Here is a 20,555-nt window from a genome sequence, read left to right as displayed (position 1 = left end):
ATATATATATATATATATATATATATATATATATATATAATATATATGTTTTAACATACATATGATGTTAAAAATGCAAATATCAGTAATGGAAGAATGCTTCCATATGAGTTGCTTTTAATTAAATTCACACAATATTATTTTGTTTTTCAGTAACTCAGTCATGGCCAACTCTTTGCTATTCCATGGAATGCAGCATGCCAGGCTTCCCTGTCCTTTACTGTCTCTGGGAGTTTGCTCAAACTCACGTCTATCGAGTCCATGATGCTATTCAATCATCTCATCCTCTGTCATTTCCTTCTTCTCCCGCCTTCAATCTTTCCCAGCATCAGAGTCTTTTCCAATGAGTTAGTTCTTTACATCAGGTGACCAAAGTATTGGAGCTTCAGCTTCAGCATCAGTCCTTCCAATGAATATTCAGGGTTGGTTTCTCTTAGGATTACCTAGTTTGATCTCCTTGCTGTTCAAGGGAGTCTCAAGAGTCTTCTCCAGCACCACAGTTCAAAGGTATCAAATCTTCAGCACTCAGCCTTTTTTACTGTTTAGCTCACATCCATATATGATTACTGGAAAAAACATAGTTTTGACTATACAGACAGTTGTAGACAAAGAAACGTCTCACTTTCATCAAGGGGCTCTTCAATTCCTCTTCACTGTCTGCCACAAGAGTAGTAGCATCTGCATATCTGAGGTTATTGATATTTCTCCCAGCAATCTTGATTCCAGCTTGTGCTTCATCTAGCCCAGTATGAGTTACATAAGCAGGGTGACAATATACAGCCTTGACATACTCCTTTCCCAATTTGGAATGAGTCTCTTGTTCCATGTCTGGTTTTCACTGTTGATTCTTGACCTGCATGCAGGTTTCTCAGAAAACAGGTAAGGTAGTCTGGTATTCCCGTCTCTAAGAATTTTATACAGTTTGTTGTGTTCAACACAGTCAAAGGTTTTAGTGTAGTCAATGAAGCACAAGTAGGTGTTTTTCTTGAATTCTCTAGCTTTATCTATGATCCAACGAATGTTGGCAATTTGATCACTTGTTTCTCTGCCCTTTTTAAACCCAGCTTGTACATCTGGAAGTTCTTCGTTCACATACTGTTGAAGCTTAGCTTAAAGGAGTTTGAGCATTTCTTTGCTAGAATGTGAAATGAGTGCAATTTTGTGCGGTAGTTTGAACATTCTTTGGCATTGCCCTTCTTTGGGATTGGAATAAAAACTGACCTTTTCCAGTCCTGTGGCCACTGCTGAGTTTTCCAAATTTGCTGGCATAATGAGTGCAGCACTTTAACAGCATCATCTTTTAGGATTTCAAATAGCTCATCTGGAATTCCATCACTTCCACTAGCTTTGTTTGTAGTGATGCTTCTGAAGACCCACTTGATTTCACACTCCAGGATGTCTGGCTCTAGGTGAATGATCACACCATTGTAGTTATTATCCAGGTTATTAAGATCATTTTTGTATAGTTCATCTGTGTATTCTTGCCACCTCTTCTTATTTACAATTTATTAATTTATATTATTATCTATTTATAAATACATAATATTTACAAGTTAATAATTGAAAAAAAGTATGTTGAAAGAATAGTATGTCCATTTTGTTTAACTTCAAGTGTTCTGCTCAGGCCATGATGCTTGTCTTCAAAAAGTCAATTGAAATCCTTCACGAGATACTTTTGGCTATTTGCTAATAGGAATTGCACTGAAAGAAATTGCAAGACACTTATTCAAAACCTGACTCATCAGGATTTATGTATGCAAAGACTTTATTGACCTCAGAGTCAATGGAACTTCAGGCAGAAATTTTGCCTGAGCAAACACTGCTGAATCAGGACCCAAATGAATTAATTTAGTGCCTATCTGCAATATAGATTGGCAATCTTCCAAAATGAATATGCAATTTGAAAGAAGTTTGGTTTCTAAATGTAAAGCTGAATTGCTTGCTATTTCTCCTAGCAATATAAGGAGAAATGTAAATCTACTGTTAAGGGGTAAAAAACATTTTCTTTTATAGAAGATATTTATCCAATGATTAAACTCAGTGCTTTAATTTTGGCTTAAGAATTGGGTTTGGTGTTGTCATCCAAAGGTTTGGTTGGATCCAAATGATATGCACTTAGGGTAAACCTATGGTTCGCTGAAGAAATAAAGACGTGAAAAATAGACCAATATTTATCATAAGACTAACCAAAATGCAAACCTAAGAGCAAACGGAGGACTTGAAAATGAACATCATCCAAGAAATGGGTGCAATTATTTAAATTTGAACACAAGATGGTGTACATCACTGGGGTATAGCAACTAGTGAGAGCTGACATTCATGGAAATTAAAATGAATGGTACAACTCCTAAGGACTTAATTTACATTGTTTCATTTAGTATTCACACAGACCTCATGTATTAAGAAAGTGAAAGTGAAATTGCTCAGTTGTGTCTGACTCTTTGTGACCCCTTGGACTATAGCTACCAAGCTCCTCCATCTGTAGGATTCTCCAGGCAAGAATACTGGAGTGGGTTGCCATTTCCCTTCTCCAGGGGATCTTCCAGACCCAGGGATCAAACCCAGGTCTCCCACATCTGAGCCACCGGGGAAGTATGACCTCATGTGTTAGCTGGCACTAACACCCCAACTGATAAATGAGGGAACTAGAGTAAGACAAGGGCTTCCGTGGTGGCTCAGACAGTAAAGAATTTTCCTGCAATGGGGTTCTATCAAACCCAGGTTCAATACATAAGTCAGGAGGATCCCCTGGAGAAGGGAATGAGAACCCATTCCAGTATTCTTGCCTGGAGTATTCCGTGGATAGAAGCATCTTTGTGGGCTACAGTCCAAGGAGTCATAAAGAGTCCGACATGACAGCAACTAACATACACACAAAGTAAGAGAAATTAACAAATTGCCCAAATTTTCTGTAAGTAGTCAGTGTCAGAGTCAGAATTTAAATCCAGAGCATATGACTGTGGAGTTCATATCTTCATGAGTATTCATTTCCTCTTAAACAAAAGTCCATATTTGGTGTTTAATGAATGAAAGACAGAACAAGAACTAGACTAACTTTATATCAGTGTTCTGAGTACTTAAAAATATTTTCCAAATCCCACTGCACTAAGGAAAATAAAAGGCCAGTGAGGAGTAAAGTATACAGAGCAGCAGTTCTGAACCTATTGCCTCCTGCTAGTGAAGACAGGAAAAAAGACCTTGGAGCAATATTTTAATGATTTGAACCAGACCTGCCTGCAAACATGATAATGGTATTTAATAGTGGAAAGTACTCTGTCTACAAAGTACTTTATCTTGATATAGCTGATATCTTCATATTATAAACAAACAACACAGCATTTATGGGTTCATAGGATATGGCTGGATAGAGAAGGAGGAATACTCAGATCACCTATGTAATTTAAAGAACATAAAACGCAGATGTTTCAACATTAAAAAGTCTCTCTTTGTGACCAATGCATTACTGTTATTCTAAAGCCAAAATTCATCCTGAAGCAAAGGAAAAAACAAAACAAAAAGAGAAAAATTCAGCAGTTCTCATAGGCTTTCCCTCACGGAAAGCAATAGTTTGTCTGTGTTTTGAATGTTGCACCATCTTTTATATCAGTAAATTTGGGGGTTGGGTAACATCTATGATTCATGCAATCTATCTTTGCAGTTCAACCTGTTGTACTAGTAGTTGGCAGCAACAGAATTGTTTTTCTGAACTATGAATCATAGTGTCTTAAACAAGATTCAGTAGAGGAAAAAAGGAGGTAATGGGATGAAATAGCAATAGTTTGATGTGTGTGGAGCTCTCTATATATCTTTGGTATGAAGAGGGGAAAATCTTGAAGCAATTCAAAAAAGAACATATTAGTAGTGTGATTGGAGGAAACAGATTTATATCTTGGAGAAGGTGCTAAGTAGATAAACATGGAATATCAAATGAAAGGATTGTGCGCAAACATACTTTTTTGATGGCTATTGTTAGAAGCTCTGTTAAAACCAAAAGAGTAGAGGAAAAATTTATTAGTAAATCCTACTAATGCCATCATATAGGGAAACAAAGATGAGGACTTCCCTGGTGGCTCAGTGGTAAAGAACTTGCTTGCCAACGCAGGAGACATAGAGTTCGATCCCTGAGTTGGGAAGATCACCTGGAGAAGGAAATGGCAACTCACTCTAGTATTCTTGCCTGGGAAATCCCATGAACAGAGAATAGTGAGCTACAGTCCATGGGGTCTCAAGAGTCTGACATGACTTAGTGATTAAAGAACAAGTGTAACAAAGATTCTGTAGGCTTACAGATATAAGAATAAAGCAGATGACAAAATACTTAATAAGATCTATTTGAAACTCCTCACATGTTTTGATACCACCAAATACAAAATTGGACAGAAAGGAAGGTATGCTTAGTTGCAAAAAGTTAGATAATTAAATGCCTAAATGAACACATATAAAATGTGTCAAATAACTATTGATAATGTGAGAAAAAGAAAAAATTGGACTAAGATTATATCAAAATACTAACATAGGGATGTGTTTATGATTAACATATTTTCTATCAGATTTGATTGTTGCCAAGGTGATAGTGATTTATTGCATAAAATATTGAAAGACAAATTGTAAAAATATGTATGAGAAATATGAGATAAATAAATAGTCACTTTGTTCAGGAGTTGAATTGGAAAGGGAAAGAGTCAGCAATAGTCCTGAAATGACTCTCTCACTGTTGGAAGCACTCAGAGAGATAAGGACTTTAAATTCTTCTTATAAATATATCACTGATTTAGGTCAAAGTCATTCAAAGTCTTGTGAACTTGATAATGGCACTTTCAAGAGGACAGATGAATGCCTCTCTACAAAAATTTCATCAGGATATACCGCCGCTCCCTAGACTGTATATCATAAATCTAGAACAGGTAGCTTATGAGGCATAGCAGCCTGGAGTACAGAAGCAAGTATGGAGGGAACACAATCAGATATTCAAAAACAGAAGTGGTCCCCATAATAGACCACGGTGATTTATTTGTTGTTATTCAGTCACTAAGTGGTGGCCAGCTTTGGGACCCCCACGGACTGTAGCACGTTAGGTTCCCCTACCCTGCGCTATCTCCGAGAGTTTGCACAAACTCATGTCCATTGAGTCAGTGATGCTATCTAATCATCTTATCCTCTGCCACCACTTCTTTTTTGCTTTCAATCCTTCCCAGCATCAGGATCTTTTCCAATGAGTCTGTTCTTTGAATCAGGTGGCCAAACTATTGGAGCTTCAGCTAAGCTTCAGTCCTTCCAGTGAATGTTTAAAGTTAATTTCCTTTAAGATTGACTGGTTTGATATGCTTGCAGTCCAACGGATTTTCAAGAGTCTTCTCCAACAGCACAATTCTTTGTACACATGTACATATGGTGCTTTATCAGTTCAATTCAGTTCAGTGACTCAGTCATGTCTGACTCTTTGGGACCCCACGGACTGCAACATGCCAGGCCTCCCTGCCCATCACCAATGCCCAGAGCTTGCTGAAACTTATGTCCATCGAGTGTGTGATGCCATCCAACCATCTTGTCCTCTGTCACCCTCTTCTCCTCCTGCCTTCAATCTTTCCCAGCATCAGTGTCTTTTCCAATAAGTCAGTTCTTCACATCAGGTGGCCAAAGTATTGGAGTTTCAGCTTCAGCATCAGTCCTTCCAATGAATATTCAGGGCTGATTTCCTTTAGTATTGACTCTCCTGGCAGTCCGAGGGACTCTCCAGAGTCTTCTCCAACACCACAATTCAAAAGCATCAATTATTCAGCGTTCATTCACCTTTCTTTATAGTCCAACTCTCACATACATGACTACTGAAAAAACCATAGCTTTGACTAGACAGACCTTTGTCAAGAAGGAAACATCTCTGCTTTTTAGTATACTGTCTAGGTTGGTCATAACTTTTCTTCCAAGGAGCAAGCACCTTTTAATTTTATAGCTGCCATCACTATCTGCTGTGATTTTGGAGCCCAAGAAAATAAAGTTTGTCACTGTTTCCATTGTTTCCCCATCTATTTTCCATGAAGTGATGGGACCAGATGCCATGATCTTAGTTTTTTGAATGCTGAATTTTAAGCCAGCTTTTTCACTCTCCTCTTTCACTTTCATCTAGAAGCGGAGAAGAACTAATCTTCTTTGATTCCTGCCATAAGGGTGGTGTCATCTGCATATCTGAGATTATTAATATTTCTTCTGGCAATCTTGATTCCAGCTTGTGCTTCATCCAGCCCAGCATTTCACATGATGTTCTCTGAATATAATTTAAATAAGCAGGGTTTCAGTATATAACATTGACATACTCCTTTCACAATCTTGAACCAGTCCATCGTTCCAAGTCTGGTTCTAATTGTTCTTGACTTGCATACAGATTTTTCAGAAGGCAGGTAATGTGGTCTGGTATTCCCATTTCTTGAAGAATTTTCCAAAGTTTGTTGTGATCCACACAATCAAAGGCTTTGGTGTAGTCAATAGACAGAAGTAGATTTTTTGGGGGGGAGGAATTCTCTTGCTTTTTCAATGATCCAACAGATGTTGGCAGTTTGATTTCTGTTTCCTCTGCCTTTTCTAAATTCAGCTTGGACATTTGGAATTTCACAGTTCATGTACTGTTGAAGCCTGGCTTGGAGAATTTTGAGCATTACTTTACTAGTGTGTGAGATGAGTGCCATTGCGTGGTAGTTTGAACATTCATTGGCATTGCCTTTCTTTGGGCTTGGAATAAAGACTGATGTTTTCCACAATTAATTGTATACATGGTGCTTTATAGATGGACCCAAATCTCACCTATCATTCCAAAATAAAAATATGTCTGAATATGTGAGAAAATTCACTCTTTGCTAGCCATATCTTATTGTTTCATGCCCACCTATAAAAATATAATTTTGTCAAAGCCTGACATTTATTTGCACATTTTACAAATATATAGCATTTTTCTGTCTTACAGCTTTTTTAATTCATTTAAATATAACATTTTATAATGTAAAACTTTAATTTTTCTGATAATCTCCTCCTATTCCCTTACATTCTTAATTGTCTTATATTGGGGCAGGCAACTCTTAATTATTTTTTCTTGTTTTTATTTCCATATTCAAAGCAATATAATTATATGCTCATTTTAAGTTTTGATTTTCAGGTATATCTTTTGGCATAAATATGGGGATAAAAGATTTGGCTCCTTTCCCAGGTCCTCCATCCTCACCATACATGTCACATAAATCTCATGCTAAGAGAGAGGGACACATTGACCAAGGTGATTTGTGTATTTTGTCATCATAAATATTCATTCACAGATAAGTCATGTAGAATGATCTTATTTAGTTAAATTTTCTTGTGTATTTTGCTTTATTTGACACCAATAATTTTATTGTTTTATTCTTAGTGTCTATTATTATTCCAATGTTTTGGTTATTTTAAATACCCAGTACCAAGATGTACATGAACAATAAACAATGATAAATAAGTAAGTTTTAATTTTGTTTATACATAAACAAAAGTTTTACCAAGAAAGGGAAATTAAAGGCAACAAGGAACAAAATATACAGTTTACAATGCAGGAATAATTGACAATGTGTGTATAAATGTGTGTGTGCATGCTCAGTCCTGTCTTACCCCATGGACTAGAGCCCACTAGTTTCCTCTGTCCATGGAATTTTCCAGACAAGAATACTGGAGCCATTTCCTCTTCCAGGGGATTTTCTGAATTTAGGGATCAAACCCTCCTCTTTCATCCTCTGCATTGAAAGGTGAATTCTTTACCACTGAGCCACCTGGGAAGCCCAAAATGGAAGATTCTATAAGTGGAAAAGCAGTGGGATTAGGGGGCTTTCTTTATAACAGTCTATAACTATTTACATAGTGTTAGTTTTATTTCAAATTTGAATAATAAAAGGAGTGGGGGAAATGTATGTGTGTGTGAGAGAGAGAGAGAGAAAATAGGTTGAAAATTTCACTGACCCTGAAGTCTGCTAAGTTGTCTTGGTCTGAGAGAAATGGATGCTCATCAAGTAGAAAAGACAGTTGCCATAAATCAAATCCTGTCATGATTAAGCTCTGGATGTCAGATCGTGTTTATCAGACATGGTTACAGGCCAAAACCTGTGTTGTAGGTTAATACAGAAATTCAGTGAAATATCTTGCATCCTACAGGAACTTAGGAAAAAAATTCAGCTAAAGCTAAGACATTCAGGATTCCATTTGAAAGAGATATGTAGGCATTTTGTTTACTCTCAGTGCCTCTTTGATGATTGCAGTATTTTCCTGCTTTCTCTAAGCAACACTTTTTGTTATTATTTCCTATTTACCTGTTCTGATCTTTGGGCATTATATTTTATGTTGCTCATTGCAGAGAGTGTAACTTTCTGCAAATACTTGTATGTAGCATAAAATAATGCATATATAAATTTTAGTCAAAGAAAATTAAACAAACTGATCATTTGGAGCACAGCCTTGTCTAACTCAATGAAACTAAGAGCCTTGCCATGTAGGGCCACCCAAAATGGAGGGGTCACAGTGGAAAGTTCTGACAAAACATGGTCCAATGGAGAGGGGAATGGAAAACCACTTCAGTATTCTTGCCTTGAGAATCCCATGAACAGTACGAAATCACAAAAAGATATGACATTAATAGATGAACTCTCCAGGTTGGTGTAGGTGCCCAGTATGCTACTGGAGAAGAGTGGATAAATAACTCAGAAAGAATGAAGAAACAAAGCCAAAGTGAAAAAAATGCCCAGTGGTGGATATGACTGGTGATGGGAGTAAAGTCCGATGTTGTAAAGAACAATATTACCTAGGAACCTGGAATGTTAGGTCCACGAATCAAGGCAAATTTGAAGTGGTCCCACAGGAGAGAGCAAGAGTGAAGATCGACGTTTTAGGAATCAGTGAACTAAAATGGACCAGAATGGGTGAACTTCATGCAGATGACTATTATATCTACTATGTGGGCAAGAATCCCTTAGAAGAAATGGACTAGCTCTCATAGTCAACAAAAGAGTCTGAAATGCAGTACTTGGATGCAATCTCAAAAATGACAGAATGATCTCTGTTCATTTCCAAGGCAAGCAATTGAATATCACAGTAATCCAAGTCTATGTTCCAACCACTAATGTCGAAGAAGCTGAAGTTGAACAGTTCTATGATGACCTATGAAACCTTCTAGAACTAAGACCCAAAAAAGATGCCCTTTTCATCATAAGGGACTGAAATGCAGAAGTAGGAAGTCAAGAGATATTTGAAGTAACCGGCAAGTTTGGCCTTGGGGTACAGAAAGAAGCAGGGCAAAGACTAGCAGAGTTCTGCCAAAAGGACGTCCTGGTCATAGCAAATACCCTCTTCCCACAATACCTGAAACGACTCTACACATGGGCATCACCAGATGGTCAACACCGAAATTAGACTGATTATATTCTTTGCAGGTGAAGATAAGGAAGCTATATAACATCAGCAAAAACAAGATGGAAGCTGACTGTGGCTCAGATCATGAACTCCTTATTGCCAAATTCAGACTTAAATTCAAGAAAGTAGGGAAAACCACTAGACCATTAAGGTATGACCTAAATCAAATCCCTTGTGGTTATACAGTTGAAGTGACAAACAGATTCAAGGGATGATATCTGACAGAGTGCCTGAAGAACTATGGGCGGAGGTTCATGACATTGTAGAGAAGGCAGTGATCAAGACCATCCCCAAGAAAAAGGAAGGCAAATAAAGCAAAGTGGTTGTTTGAGACGGTCTTACAAATAGCTAAGAAAAGAAGAGACGCTAAAAGCAAAGGAGGAAAGGAAAGATACACCCATCCGAATGCAAAGTTCCAAAGAATAGCAAGGAGAGATAAGAAAGCTATCCTCAGTGATTAATGCAAAGAACTAGCAAAAAACAATAGAATGAAAAAGACTAGAAATCTTTTCAAGAAAATTAGAGATACCAAGGGAACATTTCATGCAAAGATGGGCACAATAAAGGACAGAAACGGTATGGACCTAAAAGAAGCAGAAGGTATTAAGAAGAGGTGGCAAGAATACAGAGAAGACCTTTACAAAAAAAGATCTTTATGACCCAGATAATCATGATGGTGTGATCACTCACCTAGAGCCAGAAATCCTAGAATGTGAAGTCAAGTGGACCTTAGGAAGCATCAGTACAAACAGAGCTAGTGGAGGTGATGGAATTCCAGCTAAGCTATTGCAAGTCCGAAAGGATGATGTTGTGAAAATGCTGCACTCAATATGCCAGCAAATTTGGAAAACTCAGTAGTGACGGCAGAACTGGAAAAGGTCGGTTTTTATTCCAATTGTAAAGAAAGGCAATGTTAAAGAATGTTCAATTTGCCACGCAATTGCACTCATCTCATATGCTAGCAAATTAATGCTCAAAATTCTCCAAGCCAGGCTTCAACAGTACGTGAACTGAGAATTTCCAGATGTTCAAGCTGCATTTCGAAATGGCAGAGTAAACAGATCAAATTGCCAACATCTTTTGGATCATTGAGAACGCAAGAGAGTTCCAGAAAAACATCTACTTCTTTGACTATGCTACAGCCTTTGTGTGGATCACAACAAACTGTGGAAAATTCATCAAGAGATGGGAATACCAGACCACCTTACCTGCCTCCTGGGAAATCTGTATGCAGGTGATGAAGCAACAGTTAGAACTGGACATGAAACAATGGATTGGCTACAAATTGGGAAAGGAGGACGTCAAGGCTGTATAGTGTAACCCTGTTTATTTAACATATATGCAGGGTACATTATGTGAACTGCCAGACTGGTTGAAACACAAACTGGAATCCAGATTGCCGGGACAAATAAAATAACCTCAGATATGCAGATGACACCACCCTTATGGCAGAATGCAAATAGGAACTGAAGAGACTCTTGATGAAAGTAAAAGAAGAGAGTGAAAAAGTTGACTTAAAACTCAACATTCAAAAAACTACGATCATGGTATCTGGTCCCATCACTTCATGGCAAATAGATGGGGAAACAGTGGAAACAGTGACAGACTAATTTTGGGGACTCCAAAATCACTGCAGATGGTGACTGTAGCCATGAAATTAAAAGAAAGCTTGCTCCTTGGCAGAAAAGCTATGACCAACCTAGACAGCATATTAAAAAGTAGAGATATCCCTTTCCTGGTAAAGGTCAATCTAGTCAAAGCTGACTACTCTGACTACTGGTTTTTCCAGTAGTAGTGTAGGGATGTGAGAGTTGAGCTATGAAGAAAGCTGAGTGCCGAAGAACTAATGGTTTTGAACTGTGGTGTTGGAGAAGTCTCTTGAGAGTATCTTGGACTTCAAGAATATCAAACTAATCAATCCTAAATGAAATCAATCCTGAATATTTATTGGAAAGGCTGATGCTGAAGCTCCAATATTTTGGCCTCCTGGTGGGAAGAACTGGCTCATTGGAAAAGCCCCTGATGCTGGGAAAGATTGAGGGCAGGAGGAGAAGAGGGTGACAGAGGATGAGATGGTTGGATGCCATCACTGACTTGACAGACATGAGTCTGAGCAAGCTCTGGGAGTTGGTGATGGACAGGGAGGCCTGGCATGCTGCAGTACATGGGGTTGCAAAGAATCAGACACTACTGAGCAACTGAACTTACCTGAAACTCTAAATGCACTTTGCTGTTGTTCTTTAGTTGCTAAGTCATGTCCAACTCTTTTGTGACCTCATCAACTATAGCCTGCAGGCTCCTCTGTCCTTGGGATTTCCCAGACAAGGATCCTGGAGTATGTTGCCATTTCTTTCTCCATGGGATCTTCTCGACCCAGGTATCAAACCCTCATCTCTTGCATGGCAAACAGGTTCCTTACCACTGAGCCGCTAGGAAAGCACACATATATACATTACACTATACAGATAATATACACGTATGCATGCTATATCAAACAATTGTAATATGACATTGTACCCATAGCATATATAATTTTTGTATATGAATTATATATACAATTTATGTGTATACACACAATATTATTTTGAAATATCATCAAAAAGAACCATAACCAACAACAAATCCACCATAGAATATGTAAGACATCTGCATGAAAAAAATGTCAAAACTGCCAAAAAAACTACAAAATACCTAGCACATCTTAAAGAGGATCCAAACTAGTTGGGAGATAAGTGCTCATGCATTGAAAAATTCAGTACTATTAAGGTTTCAGACCTCTTCATATTTATCTAATAATTTAGCACATTGCCAATTAAAATGTTAAAAGTTCTTCACTCTTCATCCCCCAAGCAGCTGTTTTTTTCTGAAACTTGATTGAAAGGCAAAGGACATAAAATACAGAAAACAGTCAACCAAATGTGTAAGGAACACATTTGGAGGACTTAGTTTATCTGATCTGAAGATTTACAAGGAAGATACATTAATTTAGAGACTGGTACTGATAGAAAAAGGAAATTGATAAATTGAAGATAATTTAAAGTACAAAAATAGTTTTGCTTGAAAGGTCTCTTTTTAACAATTGATTTGGAAGAACTGTATAGTCATAAGGAAAAAAAATATTAAAGATCTTGCTATCTACCAAGCTTAATAAAAATATTAATTCCAGATGGATTATAGGCTTAAAAGGATAAACTAGAACCATAAAGCCTCCACAGGGAAAACTATCTTCACAACTTGGGGTAAAATAAGATTTTTTTTTAACATAGGAATATTCAATTATTAAAAATGATGGTTGTACTTTGCAAAAATCTGCCAGCTTATGAAAAGACAGCATTTAGGAGAGAAAAGGCAAATTACAGGTGTGGAAAGACTCATCTGTAATTCATATAGCTCAGAAATGAATCGTGTATATAAACTATTTTCACATCTCCTACAAATCCATAATAAATATGCAAAGATTTGATTAAACACATATAATGAAAAAACCCTTTACAAAAGGAGGTAGAGAAATGATCAGTAAGCACCTAAAATTTTACCAACATTGTTACCTTGTCAATGAAACAAAGACTAAAAACCCTACAATGTCTAGAAGTAAAGCAATTCATAACACTGTTGACAAAAATACGGCACAGTTGAAATTCTCATGCATTAATGACTGGAGTGGAAAACTGTATATCAACTTTGAAAAACATTTTATTGTTTACAAAAATTATATAATGATATTTACAACAGCTTTTATCAAAATAGTCAAACATTAGAAACCAACCAAATATCTATCACTAGGAGAACAGATATTCAAATTTTGGTATTTCATATATCAGAATATTGCTGATCAATTAAAAAATGAACTTCATGTACACATAATAGCATAAGTGAATCTTGAAAACATTATGCTGAGCTATAGAAGGAAGACAAAAATAGTACATAATCTGTGATTCCATTTATATGAAGTCTAAAAATAGACAAACTTGATCTATGATATTAATATTGCTGGTCGAAGTGAGGAATGTACTAGACAGCCACAAACAGAGATTTCTTGGACAATGGAAATATTTTATATCCTGCTTTGCATGGTTTGCACAATTGTCATAACATATCATATTGGAAAATAACATATAAATTTTGTTTCAATAGCAATATATTTCCCCATTAAAAATAGCGGAAAGGCTATAATTATCTCCCTCATCATTAAATATCCTATGCTTGTTAGTTTTATTTCTATTTTAAAAATCTATATATGATCATCATACATAGTTTTGAAAATAAGCAACACTTTTTCTATGAATATAAAAAAGCATTTCTCAGCAAAGAGAGAATGCTGCTTAATAACATATTTATAGACAGATTCACAAAGTCATTGGGTTGCCCAAAAGTTCATTCAGATTTTCCCTTAGGATGGTATGAAAATGAGAATGAACTTTTTGGCCAACCTAACATTTTTGTCTTTTGAAATGAGAAATATACTTAACTATATTTATTTTTTATTAATATATTTCAACATAACTCCACGTCAGTGAATTTTATTTTCCAACATGAATTTTAAATACTGTATAGAATACCACTTTATTGATATGTCATAAGTTACATTAATTAAATTCTCTTTTGAGATGTGCAGTCTGCTCACGGTTTTGTCCTGTCTCTTTATAGAGTAAGTCCCATTTTCTGGCGCTGTTGCTTGTGGTGTTTGTAATCCTCAACTGATTACGCTCCTGCTTTCACTCCCATCACACCCATGCATAGGAGCTCACTAATATCATCGGTGATCTCTCCTGTTCATTCTTATCTTACTTAATCCTGTCTGTGACATTTGACAAAGTTCAACCTTCTCTTTTTTTCAAAGTTATCTGTATTGCTGACTTTGGTGACACCATTCTAACTTAGCTTTTTTTGTGTGTGGATTTTCTTTCTGGGGATTTTTTTTTTTTTTTTTTTCATTTATTTAATGCAATCTTCCCTGCCATCCATGTTTTACAGGTTGAACCTCAGGTCATCTCTCAGACCTTTACCATTTTTATATCCACACATTTTCTGAGTTATAGTATCTGAATGGCATTAGCTAAGTCCATGTCTTCAAATGCAAGCTATTACAGTGGGGACTATGAATCTTTTTCCAGATTTTTACAATTTTTATTTAAGCACTGCTCATAAACACTTTAAACATGAAACTTTTCCTGGAAGTCCCTATAATTTGTTTTTACTTTTATATTCCCTATTTGATACTGATCTGTGATAATGATCAACTCATAATTGCTGTATTTAATTCATTTTCATTAGGAAACATTTTAATAGTATCTCTTAAATGTGTCTTCTCCTCTCCACTTGTATTACCAGCAGACTTATCAAGCCACTAGCAGTAATGCATAAGAGACCTACATGTATAACTACATGTACACCACGTGTACACCCACATGTATCTGGGATCCATGATAATACTTGGTGCACACCTTGTCTCAATGAAGTCTCCAGGAAAATAAACACTATTCAAACATGAAAAGAAACCCACAGGCTGTTTATTAACAACTTTCTATAGTGACAGAGTCAGCCATCATCATTTCTGTTTTGCAGAGATTCAAAGCCAGCCAGGAGAGTGGGAATCTTTATAGTGATAGGCATAGTCTATGTGAAGTTTGCTGGTGGGGGCAGCCAGAGACCAGCTAATTCAAAGTGTGGTATCTAAAGTGATTGGTTGGATGCCATGGTTGACTTTTTCTGGTTCAATTCAGTTTATAAGTGAGGACAGAAAACCTGGAAGTTGGCAGCATTATGGACTGCGGCAAAGAGTGTGGTTTGGCCTCCTTGGCTTGTTGTTGAAGAGGCTGTAGGTTAGAGTTGTATCTATGATAGTTATGTTGTTCCATCACTTAGTCATGTCTGACTCTGTGACCCCATAGACTGCAGCACTCCAGGCTTCCGTGCCCATCACCAACTCCTGGAGCTTGCTCAAATTCAAGTCCATTGAGTCGGTGATGCCATCCAGCCATCTCATCCTCTGTCATCCCCTTTTCCTCCTGTCTTCAATCTTTCCCAGCATCAGGGTCTTTTCTAGTGAGTCAGTTCTTCACATCAGGTGATCAAAGTATTGGAGTTTCAGTTTCAGCATCAGTCCTTACAATGAATATTCGGACTGATTTCCTTCAGGATAGACTGGTTGGATCTCCTTGCAGTCCAAGGGACTCTCAAGAGTCTTCTCCAACACCACAGTTCAAAAGCATCAATTCTTCAGTGCTCAGCTTTCTTTATAGTCCAACACTCCCATCCATACATGCCTACTGGAAATATCATAGCTCTGACTAGAAGGACCTTTGTTGACAAAGTAATGCCTCTGCTTTTCAGTATGCTGTGTAGGTTGGTCATAACTTTCTTTCCAAAGAGTAAGTGTTAATTTCATGGCTGCAGTTACCATCTGCAGTGATGTTGGAGCCCAGAAATATAAAGTCAGCCACTGTTTCCACTGTTTCCCCATGTATTTGCCATGAAGTGATGGGAGTGGGTGCCATGTTCTTGGTTTTCTAAAAAGTAGTAGTCTTAACAATCACTTAAGTGTTTTTACGAATCTTATTTATTTAGCACTATGCGTGCTGTATGTTTTTTAAGAGTTAATTTTTGAAGAGGATATTAAAGACCAGATTTTGTGTTTGATATTAAAAATGAAATAAAACAATTAGCATTATAAGGAAACTAAACATAAGAGTATTGTCTGGAAAATCCCATGGACGGAGGAGCCTGGTACCCTGCAGTCCATGGGTCACCAAGAGTCGGACACGACTGAGCGACTTCACTTTTGCTTTTCACTTTCATGCACTGGAGAAGGAAGTGGCAACCCACTCCAGTGTTCTTGCCTGGAGAATCCCAGGGACGGCGGAGCCTGGTGGGCTGCCATCTATGGGGTCGCACAGAGTTGGACACGACTGAAGTGACTTAGAAGCAGCAGCAAACATAAGAGTAAAACGAATAGATAAATAAAATTTAAAGATTTTACCCATCTCTGATAAGAAGGCCTCAATATTGATAGTTTTGGTTTTAAACTTTTAAATGGCTTAAATATATTTAATACTGTGTTCAATGAATCTCTTCTCCTAAAGGAAGTAAAATACAAAAATCTACATTATCAAATTATTTTGGAGCACATCATATGCAAATACATCTAAGAAAAATTTAATATACTTGAGTAAAACAAAGTATCCAAGAAATATTGGACCAGTAATGGAAATTTACTGTTATTTTTTGGTTTACTTAACTCTGCATTTCTACATCACATATGATGATGTTTCTGTGCTTCACTTAATGACTTGGTGAAATAGAAAATTTCTTGCTCTGAACCATCTACTATGGTTACAATTGCCTTATCTTCTCCAGATTTTGAAAAGCTAGAGACTGTGTCATCATAATTATTATAAAGCAAATCCTTTTAATCAAATTAAAGTCAAAATTGTAACCATTTATTAATCAAAGGCCTTTTTCTAATTTGGATATATAAATTTTTAGAATTACCCAAAACCCATGTTACTATCCTCAATTTCAGCAAAAACATTTTATGAATGTTCTAGCTGCTGAAAATCACTTTTTTAAAAAAATGCATTCCATTGTATGAAGATTTGTGAGTTTCTAGACAATATAATAGGTTACAAAAATTAACGTGATATTTCAAAATGCCTTAAATCCATTGTAGTGAATAACCAGTTTTAAAGCAAGTAGTTACTTAACTTAGCTCAGTAGCATTCAAGTCTCAAAAGTGTGTTATTATTACTTTTGAGTCTTTCGAAATGTGTAAGTATTCAGTATGTTATATAATATTTTTCAATGTGTGTCTTTTTTAAAACCAGAAAAATGCAATTCAGCACATAGCCAGAAACATTAGTGGAAAATGTGAAGCATAAAGACAGCCTATAGTCTATGTGTACAAAATAAGCAAATGGAAGATAGTTTCAAAATGTAACCCAGCTAGTGCCTCAACTATGAGCCTCTTAGTTAATGTTACCCTTTTATGCACTACAGTTACAACTTAAATGTCATGATAATTTACTAAAACTTGATTGTGTAAAAAGTGAAAGTCGCTCAGTACTATCTGACTCTTCGTGGCCTCATGGACTCTACAGACCATGGGATTCTCCAGGCTGTAATACTGGAGAGGGTAGCCACTCCCTTCTCCAGGAGATCTTCATAACCCAGGCATCGAACTCAGGTCTCCCACATTGGGGAAGTATTCTTTACCAGCTGAGCCACAAGGGAAGCCCAAAAGTACTAGTGTGGATAGCCTATCCCTTCTTCAGCAGATGTTCCGGACCCAGGAATCCAGCTGGGGTCTGCTTCATTGCAGGCGGGTTCTTTACGAACTGAGCTATCAGGGATGTGCTGATTGTGTAAAGCGACCTGATAAACACCTTTAGCATTTGTCTTTTCACATGATATGAAATAAAATGAGACTTCCAATATTGTATATAAATAAAGTCATTACAAATATACAAGTAGAAGGCATAGAGCATCATTAAAAAATATACAGCCGGAGTCTTACTCAAAATATGCAGCTCCTGGTAAAACTTGTTTAGTTGATTCTGCATCCGTGTTGTGCCTTTTAGTGTGAGTATCTGTCTTCAAGCAGCTATGATTCATGCTAGTCTGAAGACGGTTCATTTTCTATTCCTCTGTGATGTTAGTACCTGGCTTATTAACATATGTCATATTGGCTATTATTTCATGATGAATTCATTTGAGTAGAAAAACGATAACCTTTTCTATCCATTAATTTCCGGTAAGACTAGAGTATGCTTATAAATTAACTTTTTTCCAAGTAGTATAGAGAGCTATATTTCTAGCAGTTATACATATTTGCTGCAACACATAACTTATTTTATTTTTAACTTAATATTCTCTAATGTCTAGTTAATGCCCTTGGCAATTATCTTCTTTTCCAATGTAATGACTTCAAATGGAATATTTTAAATCAAAATAACAAGGTGGTTTGTTTGTTTTAAAATTAATTCCTCTTAAGGAAACACAGACTTTCACAAACCATCTCTTGCATGTAAATGTGTCTATGTCTTCCATTTTTCATCACTCATTATGATGTTTTCCTTTAAAAAAGGGAAAGAATTGTATAATGATTATTTTTAATATGCACAAACTTTAGGAATAAGAGCATCCATTTCAAGGAAAACATTTATCTTCAATATATACTGTGATAAAAAATGACTTGCAGCTAATGTTAAATTGGTTGAAATAAATTAGAACACTGCATCTATAAATTATTATAAAATAGTTGTTAGTTTAATTCGCTAGGATTTTTGTTCTTATGCTGTTGTTATGTAAATTAATCGCTTTAATCCATGTAACATATTATTTAAATAGTGGATCTTCTTTTTTTCCCCCTTAACACTTCTCAGCGGACTTTACTTCTACTGGGGAAATGTCAGTGTAGCCCCAGGTATCACTGAGTGCCCACTTTGCTCAGCCACTGAAGAAACAAGTGTATGTAGTATGCTGGCTGATTTTAATTTTGTACATCATTTGCCTCAAGGAGGCACTATACCAGGTCCTGTACTTATTAATTTCAGTCTTTTTTGTGCATTTACCATTCCACAAAACAACATCAAGCCCAGGGTGGAAGAGCTGGCTTACTAAGTTTGAGTGGTTTGTTACACACATAAAAAAAAAAAAAAAAATTAATACTTGCAATCATATTTTTAACATAGTGTAAATAAATTTTAAATTAGCTAATCTAGCCCCAATAGCCATCTCCTTGAGAAAGGACATCAATATCATTGCCCAATGGTGAAAAATTTACTTCAGAAAATATATGGCATTTTTTTAAGTGTTTGCATTTTTTTTCCAGTGGGTAGAAGTAGTTAATTTTTCTAACCTTCTATAATTAAATATTTGGATGTCAACTCAATCTATTTTAGGAAAGAAGAGTGCTTAACCACTACAGAGACTCTGTTATTTAAAATACTTGTAAATTAAACAAATACATATAATTTCATTTTAATTCCCTGGCTTCTTAGATTGGTGTCTGATGTTAAAATCTAATTTTGCGTTCAACTTTAAACTTCATCTATGCTATTGCAGTCTCTATGTCTAGTATTTTACTGTCTACAATAAGAATGTTGAAAAAAAGTATAACTTGTCTCTCGTTTTTTCCATAAAAATGAATTTGTCCTTAAAAAGATTTAAGATACAGTTTCCATTGTGAATATCCAGCAAATTGTCAAAAATGGCTTAAGAATTGGCCATTTATCCAATCTGTAGAATAGTCTCTCAGTTTTGTGCCTCAAGGCTACTAGAATATATAGTTGTAAAAGGAAATTTTCTCAATCTAAAATGTGGGAACTTCAAAAGCAGTATGTCTTTAAAAGATAGATGTATTTTGGTTTGATATGGAGGAAAGCGACTATTTTCTAAATATGTTTAGATTCCATTTCCATGTTGAAAATCTCCCAGGTACTTCTTATGATATTGTAGCCTAATTCAAAGCCCTTTTTACCATGAAAAAATAACATACTGTAAGGTAATAAGAAAAATGCTTGAATCTCAATGAATTATTTCATTTTTAGTCCATTAGAACACTTTTCTAAAAGATATACATTTTCTTTCCATTTCTAAGCATGGTATTTACTTGCTTTTCATTTATTTTGTCTCTTTCTGAGCAGTCATCAAATGGCTGAGAGAAGTGCCTAATAAACTCTCATTAAAGAGGAAATCAGTATCTCCATAAAGCCAAAGAGGTGAATTCAGAAATTATTGATTTTAAGTCAAATTGATTAGTATGTCAGTCATTCTTTGATTGATCTCCCCAATGAAAATAACATTCTGAACAAATAAAAATGTCATTAATGTTTCTAACTCTTACAAGTAAACACTTTTTCCTTATAATGTTTTTTATTTTTAAGGTCTCATACACATCCATTTTGTTTCAGTAACATTTATTGAGATAAGATTCATACCATTAAATCATTTTTCTCTTACAACTTTGAAGATATTTTCTGTTTGATTTTTGACAGTTTTTCTATGATGTATCTATATCTGTACTCTTTAAAAAAAATAAATTTATTGAAATATCATTGGAATACAAATAGCTAATGTATTTAATTTATATGACTTGATGTTCTTAGAGATAAGCATATATCTGAGAAACCATCCCTACAAACTATATT

Source organism: Muntiacus reevesi, chromosome 14 (genome assembly GCF_963930625.1).
Source record: "Muntiacus reevesi chromosome 14, mMunRee1.1, whole genome shotgun sequence".
NCBI lineage: Eukaryota > Metazoa > Chordata > Mammalia > Artiodactyla > Cervidae > Muntiacus > Muntiacus reevesi.
Note: the sequence above shows the minus strand (reverse complement) of the source record.